Consider the following 13,339-nt stretch of genomic DNA (forward strand, 5'->3'; position numbering starts at 1 on the left):
CAACTTGGACTAAAGTGCTAAGTGGTGTGCCGCAAGGCTCAGTATTAGGACCGATATTGTTCAATATTTTCATTAACGACCTAACAGAAGGTCTAGAGAGCGGGATCCGGTCTGAAGATCGACAGTGTCTAGGTCGACAATGTTTAGGTCGACATGGATGGAAGGTCAACAGGGTTTCTAGGTCGACAGGTCTAAAGGTCGACATGAGTTTTTCACTTTTTTTTATTTTTTTGAATTTTTTCATACTTAACGATCCACGTGGACTACGATTGGAACGGTAAAGTGTGCCGAGCGAAGCGGTAGCGGAGCGAAGGCACCATGCCTGAAGCATGGCGAGCGAAGCAAGCCATGCGAGGGGACGCAGTGCACTAATTTGGGATCCCGGTCACTCTACGAAAAAAACAACACCAAAAGAAAAAAAAAATCCTCATGTCGACCTTTAGACCTGTCGACCTAGCACATGTCGACCTAGAAACCCTGTCGACCTTCCATCCATGTCGACCTAGTGACTGTCGACCTATAGTGGTCGACCTAAACATTGTCGACCTAGACACTGTCGATTTGATGAACCACACCCCTAGAGAGCATGGTGTCAATTTTTGCAGATGATACCAAATTGTGTAAAGTTATAAATGCGGAGGGGGATGCGGAGTCGCTTCAGAATGACTTAGTTAAATTAGAAGCTTGGGCAGCGAAATGGAGAATGCGCTTCAATACAGACAAGTGTAAGGTAATGCACTGTGGTAACAAGAACAAAAATAGCACCTACCTACTAAATGGGGTAAAATTAGGGGATTCTGTACTGGAAAAGGACTTGAGTGTCCTCATAGATAACAAACTAAGCAGTAGTACCCAAAGTAGGACTGCAGCAAAGAAGGCTAATAAGATATTAGCATGCATAAAACGGGGAATTGATGCTAGGGACGAGAGTATTATACTCCCGTTATATAAATCACTTGTGAGGCCACACCTTGAATACTGTGTTCAATTCTGGGCACCTTACTACAAAAAGGATATCCTGGAGCTAGAAAAGGTTCAAAGGCGGGCGACCAAACTAATTAAGGGTATGGAGACGCTGGAATACGAGGAAAGGCTTGCAAGACTAGGCATGTTTACACTGGAAAAGAGGAGATTAAGAGGGGACATGATCAACATTTACAAATATATAAGGGGACATTATACAGATCTTGCGCAGGACCTGTTTTTGGTTAGATCAACACAGAGAACTCGTGGACACTCGCTCAGGTTAGAGGAGAGGAGATTCCACACAGTACGGCGTAAAGGCTTTTTTACGGTAAGGACGATACCGTGTTTGGAATTCCCTGCCTGAGGGAGTTGTAATGGCCGACTCAGTCAACACCTTTAAGAATGGGTTAGATAAATTCCTAATGGATAAGGATATCCAGGGTTACAGGGCATAGTCACGCACTATGGTTATTATAAAAAAGAGGGGTAAAACGTAACGGCAGTCATCAACTTCAGTCAAAATTTTCTACAAAATAATCGTGCATAGGAGACCACAAATAGGTTGAACTCGATGGACAATTGTCTTTTTTCAACCTTAGATACTATGTTACTATGTTACCTCCTTGACTGCCTCCAGGCCTGACAGTGTAGATGAAGTGGAGACCAGAGGTCTGTGCAGATGAAGCAGTGATTGTGTCAGCCATGTCTCTGTTATTGCCAGAAGGTTAAGGTTGTGAGAAAGCAAGAGGTCATGGATGGAGGTTAAGTGTGTTACAGATTCAAAGTTGCGCACAAGTCCTTTGTGGCCGAATCTTGCAATATTTATCATTGTGCATGCTCACTAACCAAGCTCAAGCATCTTTAGGCGATTCTGAGCTGTGCACATCTCAGTCACACTGCGGCTATGTTGGTGTGACAGGGAGCCCACGGGTCGTTCCCACGCAGGCTTAGTTTAATGAGAGCATGATTAGTGGTGTGTAGATGGAAATGTATCGTTTTGGGGAAGCCGAGATCCTGCAGATTTCAGGCACATCTCTTGCACCAGATATAAGGCTGGTCACATAGATTTCGGCATTTGGGTGATTATTTAGTTTCTCTGACGTCCTAGTGGATGCTGGGTACTCCGTAAGGACCATGGGGTATAGACGGGCTCCGCAGGAGACTGGGCACTCTTAAAAGAAAGATTAGGTACTACATCTGGTGTGCACTGGCTCCTCCCTCTATGCCCCTCCTCCAGACCTCAGTTAGTATCTGTGCCCGGCCAGAGCTGGTTGCACACTAGGGGCTCTCCTGAGCTTCCTAGAAAAGAAAGTATTTGTTAGGTTTTTTATTTTCAGTGAGATCTGCTGGCAACAGACTCACTGCTACGTGGGACTGAGGGGAGAGAAGCGAACCTACCTGCTTGCAGCTAGCTTGGGCTTCTAAGGCTACTGGACACCATTAGCTCCAGAGGGATCGAACACAGGCCCAGTCCTCGGTCGTCCGGTCCCGGAGCCGCGCCGCCGTCCCCCTTGCAGAGCCAGAAGAACGAAGAGAAGTTGAAAATCGGCGGCTGAAGACTCCGGTCTTCATTAAGGTAGCGCACAGCACTGCAGCTGTGCGCCATTGCTCCCTTAGCATACCACACACTCCGGTCACTGATGGGTGCAGGGCGCTGGGGGGGGGCGCCCTGGGCAGAAATTAGATTACCTTACTTGGCGTAAAGCACATAATACAGTCTGATAAACTGTATATGTGCATTAACCCCCGCCATTAAAGTACATAAAAGGACAGAAGCCCGCCGCTGAGGGGGCCGGGCCTTCTTCCTCAGCACACCGGCGCCATTTTCTCTTCACAGCTCAGCTGGAAGGAAGCTCCTCAGGCTCTCCCCTGCAGTATCCTGGTACACAAAGGTTAAAAAAGAGAGGGGGGGCACATAAATTTAGGCGCAAAACTGTGTATATAAGCTGCTATAGGGGAAAAATCACTCAGTATAGTGTACATCCCTGTATTATATAGCGCTGTGGTGTGTGCTGGCATACTCTCTCTCTGTCTCTCCAAAGGGCCTGGTGGGGGAACTGTCTTCAAATAGAGCATCCCCTGTGTGTGTGGTGTGTCGGTACGCGTGTGTCGACATGTCTGAGGTAAAAGGCTCCTCTAAGGAGGTGATAGAGCGGATATGTGTGTGGGAGGGTGTCTCCGTCGACAACGCCGACACCTGTTTGGATATGTGTAAGTGCTGAGGTAAAATTATTGCACAAAAGGTTAGGGAACAGAAAGGAAATCTACCCTGGTCTGTCCCTATGTCACAGAGTCCTTCAGAGTCTCTCTATGCTCACTATCCAAAATAACAAAGTATCGACACGGAGTTTAACTCCACTGTCGACTACGATAATGCAAAGTTACAGCCAAGAGGGCTAAAAGATATTCAATATATGATTATTGGAATAAAAGATGATTTGCATATCACTGATGACTCATCTGTCCCTGACACGAGAGTACACATGTTAAGGGGAAGAATGCTGAGGTAAATTTCCCTCCTCTCATGAGGAAAAAGAGCGGGAATCTCCAGACAAGAGACGGCAGCTTCCCACAAGAGAATTCTCAGGCTGTATCCTTTCCCCACTAGGGCCAGGATGTGTTGAGAATCTTCCCCTTGGGTGTCCTGTTTGCACTAGCTATTCTCAGGGATCCTGCAGATAGTGTGCACATTCTAGTATACTACCCAGACCGGCGATTGTGTCGGCATGGGTTTATAGCGCTGTGGCAACGTGGACAGGTACCTTATCAGCAGAGATTGAGACCCTAGTATGCATATAAATATTTTAAGATGCTGTCTTAAGTGATAGATATATAATTATAAAGCATGCCCAAAGGGACATGAGTATACTGGGTCCTAGAGACAAAAGCTATGTCGATTTCTGCTTGACGTGTCCTGTAGAATATACATTGGACAGATGATGCCGACTTAAGAGGCATATGGAAGGCTGAGGATTGTGTGGAGAAAGGTTCTCGGGCCTGGTCTCCACAGCTATAGCTGGTAATTCTGATATTTTGCCTTATATTCCTGCACAGCCTAGGAAAGCACGACATTATTAAATGCAGCTTTTCGAATAGAGAAACAAGAAAGTCTGAGGTGCGTCCTTTCTTGTCAGGGCCGGGGGCAGAGGAAAGAAGCTGTACAACACAGCTAGTCCCCAGGAACAGAAGTCCTCCCCGGCCTCTACAAAAATCCACCGCATGTCGCTGGGGCTCCACAGGCGGAGCTAGGCCGAGTGGGGACACGCCTTCGTAAGTTCAGCCACAAGTGGGTTCACTCCCTGTTAGATCCCTGGGCAATAGAAATTGTATCGCAGGGATACAGGCTGGACTGTGAGAAGATGCCCCCTCACCGAGGACCCGGCGGGCTTTCCCCCAAGAGAGGGAGCCAGTGTTAACTGCAATTCGTAAATTGTATCTTCAACAGGTGGTGGTCAAGGGTCCCCTCCTTCAACAAGAGGGTGTTATTATTCGACCATGTTATAATCCTGAAACCAGACGGTTCGGTTAGACCCATATTGTATTAAAATCCCTGAACATATACCTGAAAAGGTTCAGGTTCAAGATGGAATCGCTAAGAGCGGTCATTGCAAGCCTGAAATGAATCGGGACATAAGGGATGCATACCTTCGTGTCCCCATTTATCCACCTCATCAGGCGTACCTCAGAATTGCGGTACGGGATTGTCATTACCAATTTCACCAAGGTAATGGCGGATATGATGGTGCTCCTGCGGAAGCAAGGTGTCACTATTATCACATACTTGGATGATCTCCTCATAAAAGCGAGATCAAGAGAGCAGTTGCTGGACAGCGTATCACCTTCTCTGGAAGTGAAACGGCAACACGACTGGATTCTATATATTCCGAAGTCGCAGTTGGTTCCTACAGCTCATCTGCCTCGCCTAGGCATGATCCTAGACACAGACCAGAAGAGGGTTTATCTCCCGATAGAGAGAGCTCAGGAGCTCATGACACTGGTCAGGAATCCATTGAAAACCAAAACAGGTGTCAGTGCATCACTGCACTCGAGTCCTGGGAAGGATGATGGCATCATACGAGGCCATCCCCTTCGGCTGGTTCCATGCAAGGACAATGGAACTTACTGGACAAGTGGTCCGGATCACATCTTCAGATGCATCGGTTAATCACCCTATCCCCCAGGGCCAGGGTGTCTCTCCTGTGGTGGCTGCGGAGTGCTCACCTTCTCGAGGGCCGCAGATTCGGCATTCAGGACTGGGTCCTGGTGACCACGGATGCAAGCCTCCGAGGGTGGGGGGCAGTTACACAGGGAAGAAAATTCCAAGGTTTGTGGTCAAGCCAACAGACTTGCCTTCACATCAATATCCTGGAACTAAGGGCCATATACAACGCCCTAAGTCAAGCGGAGTTCCTGCTTCGTGACCAACCGGTTCTGATCCAGTCAGACCGCAGGGGCTCATGTAAACCGCCAGGGCGGCACAAGGAGCAGGGTGGCGAGGGTAGAAGCCACCAGAATTCTTCGCTGGGTGGAGAATCAAGTAAGCGCACTGTCAGCAGTGTTCATTCCGGGAGTGGACACGACCTCCACCCGGGAAAGTGGTGACTTCATCAGGAAGTCTTCACGCAGTTTTGCAAATTGATGGAAACTGCCTCAGGTGGACTACATGGCGTCCCACCTCAATAAAAAGATAAAAAAGGTTTTACGCTGGGTCAAGGGACTCTCAGGCGATAGCTGTGGTCGCACTAGTAACACCGTGGGTGTTCCAGTCGGTCTATATATTCCCTCCTCTTCCTCTCAGACCCAAGGGCTGAGAATTGTAATAAACGGAGGAGTGTGAACAATATTCTTTGCTCCGGATTGGCCAAGAAGGACTCGGTACCCGGAACTGCAAGAAATGCTCTCAGAGGATCCATGGCCGATGCCTCTCAGTCAGGACATGTTGCAAGACTTACCGCGGCTGCGTTGGACGGCATGGCGGTTGAACGCCGGATCCTAGCGGAACAGGGCATTCCGGATGCAGTTATTCCTACGCTGATAAAGGCTAGGAAAGACGTGACAGCAAGACTTTTTCACTGTATATGGCGAAAATAGGTTGCTTGGTGTGTGGCCGGGAAGGCCCTACAGAGGAATTCCAGGGGGGTCGATTCCTGCACTTCCTACAGTCAGGAGTGACTATGGGCCTAAAATTAGGATCCATAAAGGCCAAGATTTCGTCCCTATCCCTTTTTTCTCTCAAAAAGAACTGGCTTCACTGCCTGAAGTTCGGACATTGTTACAGGGGTGCTGCATATTCAGCCCCTTTTGTGCCTCCAGTGGCACCTTGGGATCTTAACTTGTGTTGGATTCCTAAAATCCCACTGGTTTGAGCCACTTAAGACCGTGGAGCTAAAATATCTCACGTGGAAAGTGGTCATGCTTTTGGCCTTAGCTTGGACTAGGCGTGTGTCAGAATTGGCGGCTTTATCATGTAAAAGCCCATATCTGATCTTCCATATGGAAAGGGCAGAATGGAGGACTCGTCCCCAATTTCTCCCTAAGGTGGTATCATCGTTTCATTTGAACCAACCTATTGTGGTGCCTGCGGCTACTAGGGACTTGGAGGATTCCAAGTTGCTGGACGTAGTCCGGGCCCTGAAACTTTGTTTCCAGGACGGCTAGAGTCAGAAAAACTGACTCGCTATTTATCCTGCATGCACCCAACAAGCTGGGTGCTCCTGCTTCAAAGCAGACTATTGCTCGCTGGATCTGTAGCACGATTCAGCTTGCACATTCTGCGGCTGGACTGCCGCATCCTAAATTAGTAAAAGCCCATTCCACGAGGAAGGTGGGCTCTTCTTGGGCGACTGCCCGAGGGGTCTCGGCTTTACATCTTTGCCGAGCTGCTACTTGGTCGGGTTCAAACACTTTTGCAAAATTCTACAAGTTTGATACCCTAGCTGAGGAGGACCTTGAGTTTTCTCATTCGGTGCTGCAGAGTCATCCGCACTCTCCCGCCCGTTTGGGAGCTTTGGTATAATCCCCATGGTCCTTACGGAGTACCCAGCATCCACTAGGACGTCAGAGAAAATAAGAATTTACTCACCGGTAATTCTATTTCTCGTAGTCCGTAGTGGATGCTGGGAGCCCGTCCCAAGTGCGGACTCTCTGCAATACATGTATATAGTTATTGCTTAACTAAAGGGTTATTGTATGAGCCATCTGTTGAGAGAGGCTCAGTTATTGTTCATACTGTTAACTGGGTATAGTTATCACGAGTTGTACGGTGCGATTGGTGTGGCTGGTATGAGTCTTACCCTGGATTCCAAATCCTTTCCTAGTAATGTCAGCTCTTCCGGGCACAGTTTCCCTAACTGAGGTCTGGAGGAGGGGCATAGAGGGAGGAGCCAGTGCACACCAGATGTAGTACCTAATCTTTCTTTCTCTAACGTCCTAGTGGATGCTGGGGACTCCGTCAGGACCATGGGAATTAGCGGCTCCGCAGGAGACAGGGCACAAAAATAAAGCTTTAGGATCAGGTGGTGTGCACTGGCTCCTCCCCCTATGACCCTCCTCCAAGCCTCAGTTAGGTTTTTGTGCCCGTCCGAGCAGGGTGCAATCTAGGTGGCTCTCCTAAAGAGCTGCTTAGAAAAAGTTTTTAGGTTTTTTATTTTCAGTGAGTCCTGCTGGCAACAGGCTCACTGCAACGAGGGACTTAGGGGAGAAGAAGTGAACTCACCTGCGTGCAGGATGGATTGGCTTCTTAGGCTACTGGACACCATTAGCTCCAGAGGGATCGAACACAGGCCCAGCCATGGAGTCCGGTCCCGGAGCCGCGCCGCCGACCCCCTTACAGATGCCGAAAAGCGAAGAGGTACAGAAACCGGCGGCAGAAGACTTTTCAGTCTTCATGAGGTAGCGCACAGCACTGCAGCTGTGCGCCATTGTTGTCACACACTTCACACCAGCGGTCACGGAGGGTGCAGGGCGCTGCAGGGGGCGCCCTGGGCAGCAATGAGAATACCTTGTTCTGGCTAAAAAATACATCACATATAGCCCTTGGGGCTATATGGATGTATTTAACCCCTGCCAGGTCTCACAAACTCCGGAGAAGAGCCCGCCGAAATAGGGGGCGGGGCCTATCTCCTCAGCACACAGCGCCATTTTCCTGCTCAGCTCCGCTGCGAGGAAGGCTCCCAGGACTCTCCCCTGCACTGCACTACAGAAACAGGGTAAAAAAGAGAGGGGGGGGCACTTTTTTTGGCGTTTTTGATATATATTAAGCTGCTATAAGGGAGACAACACTTCTATAGGGTTGTTCCTATATATTTATAGCGCTTGGGTGTGTGCTGGCAAACTCTCCCTCTGTCTCCCCAAAGGGCTAGTGGGGTCCTGTCTTCGATAAGAGCATTCCCTGTGTGTCTGCTGTGTGTCGGTACGTGTGTGTCGACATGTATGAGGACGATGTTGGTGTGGAGGCGGAGCAATTGCCGGTAATGGTGATGTCACCCCCTAGGGAGTCGACACCGGAATGGATGGCTTTATTTATGGAATTACGTGATAATGTCAGCACATTACAAAAATCAGTTGACGACATGAGACGGCCGGAAAACCAGTTAGTACCTGTACAGGCGTCTCAGACACCGTCAGGGGCTGTAAAACGCCCTTTACCTCAGTCGGTCGACACAGACACGGACACCGAATCTAGTGTCGACGGTAAAGAAACGTATTTTCCAGTAGGGCCACACGTTATATGATCACGGCAATGAAGGAGGCTTTACATATCTCTGATACTGCATGTACCACAAAAAGGGGTATTATGTGGGGTCTGAAAAAACTACCTGTAGTTTTTCCTGAATCAGACGAATTGAATGAAGTGTGTGATGAAGCGTGGGTTAACCCCGATAGAAAACTGCTAATTTCAAAGAAGTTATTGGCATTATATCCTTTCCCGCAAGAGGTTAGGGCGCGCTAAGAAACACCCCCTAGGGTGGATAAGGCGCTCACACGCTTATCAAAACAAGTGCCGTTACCGTCTCCTGAAACGGCCGCCCTCAAGGATCCAGCAGATAGGAGGCTGGAAACTACCCTGAAAAGTATATACACTCATACTGGTGTTATACTGCGACCAGCCATCGCCTCTGCATGGATGTGCAGTGCTGGGGTGGTTTGGTCGGATTCCCTGACTGAAAATATTGATACCCTGGATAGGGACAGTATTTTACTGACTATAGAGCATTTAAAGGATGCATTTCTATATATGCGAGATGCACAGAGGGATATTTGCACTCTGGCATCGAGAGTAAGTGCGATGTCCATATCTGCCAGAAGAAGTTTATGGACGCGACAATGGTCAGGTGATGCGGATTCCAAACGGCATATGGAAGTATTGCCGTATAAGGGGGAGGAATTATTTGGGGTCGGTCTATCGGATTTGGTGGCCACGGCAACAGCCGGGAAATCCACCTTTTTACCTCAGGTCCCCTCCCAACAGAAAAAGACACCGTCTTTTCAGCCGCAGTCCTTTCGTTCCTATAGGAACAAGCGGGCGAAAGGACAGTCATATTTGCCCCGAGGCAAAGGAAAGGGTAAGAGAGTGCACCAAGCAGCTTCTTCCCAGGAGCAGAAGCCCCCCCCGGCTTCTGCAAAGCCCTCAGCATGACGTTGGGGCTTTACAAGCGGACTCAGGGGCGGTGGGGGGTCGACTCAGGAATTTCAGCGCACAGTGGGCTCACTCACAGGTGGACCCCTGGATCCTGCAGATAATATCTCAGGGTTACAGGTTGGAATTCGAGAAGTCTCCCCCTCGCCGGTTCCTAAAGTCTGCTCTGCCAACGTCTCCCTCAGACAGGGCGACGGTATTGGAAGCCATTCACAAGCTGTATTCTCAGCAGGTGATAGTCAAGGTACCCCTCCTACAACAGGGAAAGGGGTATTATTCCACACTATTTGTGGTACCGAAGCCGGACGGCTCGGTAAGACCTATTCTAAATCTGAAATCTTTGAACCTGTACATACAAAAATTCAAGTTCAAGATGGAGTCACTCAGAGCAGTGATAGCGAATCTGGAAGAAGGGGACTTTATGGTGTCCCTGGACATCAAGGATGCTTACCTGCATGTCCCAATTTGTCCTTCACATCAAGGGTACCTCAGGTTCGTGGTGCAAAACTGTCATCAGTTTCAGACGCTGCCGTTTGGATTGTCCACGGCACCTCGGGTCTTTACCAAGGTAATGGCCGAAATGATGTTTCTTCTACGAAGAAAAGGCGTATTAATTATCCCTTACTTGGACGATCTCCTGATAAGGGCAAGGTCCAGGGAACAGCTGGGGGACGTAGTAGCACTAACCCAAATAGTGCTGCAACAGCACGGGTGGATTCTGAATTTTCCAAAATCTCAATTGACCCCGACGACACGTCTGCTGTTCCTGGGAATGATTCTGGACACGGTTCAGAAAAAGGTGTTTCTTCCGGAGGAGAAAGCCAAGGAGTTATCCGAACTTGTCAGGAACCTCCTAAAACCAGGGAAAGTGTCTGTGCATCAATGCACAAGAGTCCTGGGAAAGATGGTGGCTTCTTACGAAGCGATTCGATTCGGCAGATTCCACGCACGAACTTTTCAGTGGGATCTGCTGGACAAATGGTCCGGATCGCATCTGCAGATGCATCAGCGGATAACCTTGTCGCCACGGACAAGGGTGTCTCTTCTGTGGTGGTTGCAGAATGCTCATCTGTTAGAGGGCCGCAGATTCGGCATACAGGACTGGGTCCTGGTGACCACGGATGCCAGTCTGAGAGGCTGGGGAGCGGTCACACAGGGAAGAAACTTCCAGGGAGTATGGTCAAACCTGGAGATGTCTCTTCACATAAATATACTGGAGCTAAGAGCGATTTACAATGCTCTAAGCCTGGCAAAACCCCTGCTTCAGGGTCAGCCGGTGTTGATCCAGTCGGACAACATCACGGCAGTCGCCTACGTAAACAGACAGGGCGGCACAAGAAGCAGGAGAGCAATGGCAGAAGCTGCAAGGATTCTTCGCTGGGCGGAAGATCATGTGATAGCACTGTCAGCAGTGTTCATTCCGGGAGTGGACAACTGGGAAGCAGACTTCCTCAGCAGACACGATCTACACCCGGGAGAGTGGGGACTTCATCCAGAAGTCTTCCACATGATTGTGAACCGTTGGGAAAAACCAAAGGTGGACATGATGGCGTCTCGCCTCAACAAAAAACTGGACAGGTTTTGCGCCAGGTCAAGAGACCCTCAGGCAATAGCTGTGGACGCTCTGGTAACGCCGTGGGTGTTCCAGTCAGTGTATGTGTTTCCTCCTCTGCCTCTCATACCAAAAGTACTGAGAATTATACGGCAAAGGGGAGTAAGAACGATACTCGTGGCTCCGGATTGGCCAAGAAGAACTTGGTACCCGGAACTTCAGGAGATGCTCACGGAAGATCCGTGGCCTCTACCTCTAAGACGGGACCTGCTTCAGCAGGGACCGTGTCTATTCCAAGACTTACCGCGGCTGCGTTTGACGGCATGGCGGTTGAACGCCGAATTCTAAGGGAAAAAGGCATTCCGGAAGAGGTCATTCCTACACTGGTAAAAGCCAGGAAGGAGGTGACTGCACAACATTATCACCGCATTTGGAGAAAATATGTTGCGTGGTGTGAGGCCAGGAAGGCCCCCACGGAGGAATTTCAATTGGGTCGATTCCTACATTTCCTGCAAACAGGATTGTCTATGGGCCTCAAGTTGGGGTCCATTAAGGTTCAAATTTCGGCCCTGTCGATTTTCTTCCAGAAAGAATTGGCTTCAGTTCCTGAAGTCCAGACTTTTGTAAAAGGAGTACTACATATACAGCCCCCGGTTGTGCCCCCAGTGGCTCCGTGGGACCTTAATGTAGTTTTGGATTTTCTCAAATCCCATTGGTTTGAGCCACTCAAATCGGCGGATTTGAAATATCTTACATGGAAAGTAACCATGCTACTGGCCCTGGCTTCAGCCAGGAGAGTGTCAGAATTGGCGGCTTTATCGTATAAAAGCCCATATCTGATTTTCCATTCGGACAGGGCAGAACTGCGGACGCGTCCTCATTTTCTGCCTAAGGTGGTGTCAGCGTTTCACCTGAACCAGCCTATTGTGGTGCCTGCGGCTACTAGCGATTTGGAGGATTCCAAGTTGCTGGACGTTGTCAGGGCATTGAAAATATATATTTCAAGGACGGCTGGAGTCAGAAAATCTGACTCGCTGTTTATACTGTATGCACCCAACAAGCTGGGTGCTCCTGCTTCTAAGCAGACGATTGCTCGTTGGATTTGTAGCACAATTCAACTTGCACATTCTGTGGCAGGCCTGCCACAGCCTAAATCTGTCAAGGCCCATTCCACAAGGAAGGTGGGCTCATCCTGGGCGGCTGCCCGAGGGGTCTCGGCATTACAACTCTGCCGAGCAGCTACGTGGTCGGGGGAGAACACGTTTGGAAAATTCTACAAATTTGATACCCTGGCTAAAGAGGACCTGGAGTTCTCTCATTCGGTGCTGCAGAGTCATCCGCACTCTCCCGCCCGTTTGGGAGCTTTGGTATAATCCCCATGGTCCTGACGGAGTCCCCAGCATCCACTAGGACGTTAGAGAAAATAAGATTTTACTTACCGATAAATCTATTTCTCGTAGTCCGTAGTGGATGCTGGGCGCCCATCCCAAGTGCGGATTGTCTGCAATACTTGTACATAGTTATTGTTACAAAGAAATCGTGTTGTTATTGTTGTGAGCCGTCTGTTCAGAGGCTCCTACGTTGTCATACTGTTAACTGGGTTCAGATCACAAGTTGTACGGTGTGATTGGTGTGGCTGGTATGAGTCTTACCCGGGATTCAAAATCCTTCCTTATTGTGTACGCTCGTCCGGGCACAGTATCCTAACTGAGGCTTGGAGGAGGGTCATAGGGGGAGGAGCCAGTGCACACCACCTGATCCTAAAGCTTTATTTTTGTGCCCTGTCTCCTGCGGAGCCGCTAATCCCCATGGTCCTGACGGAGTCCCCAGCATCCACTACGGACTACGAGAAATAGATTTATCGGTAAGTAAAATCTTATTTTTAAGAGTGCCCAGTCTCCTGCGGAGCCCGTCTATACCCCATGGTCCTTACGGAGTACCCAGCATTCACTACGGACTACGAGAAATAGAATTACCGGTGAGTAAATTCTTATTTTTGTGCATGCAGCACAACTACTGCCCCGGGGTCTGCATTTTATAGGGCAGTGATGAGAGATTTGCTGGGTTTATGTAACCGGTTCCTTTCCAGTTGTTTCTAGATCTTGCTGGAGCTCCTCTCTTTATGCAGAATAATTTGTTACAGAAGCTTGGTACATGTGTGCTTCCACCAGTCTCTCATTGGC

General features: G+C 49.2%; 1 protein-coding gene across 5 annotated transcripts in view; it reads left to right on the forward strand.

The window, feature by feature from the left end:
* The window catches only part of WDR83 (WD repeat domain 83), a 133,935-nt gene that overhangs the window by 111,491 nt on the left and 9,105 nt on the right, over positions 1-13,339 (forward strand). The window lies entirely within an intron of this gene.

The sequence above is a fragment of the Pseudophryne corroboree genome, chromosome 6 (genome assembly GCF_028390025.1).
Source record: "Pseudophryne corroboree isolate aPseCor3 chromosome 6, aPseCor3.hap2, whole genome shotgun sequence".
Lineage (NCBI taxonomy): Eukaryota > Metazoa > Chordata > Amphibia > Anura > Myobatrachidae > Pseudophryne > Pseudophryne corroboree.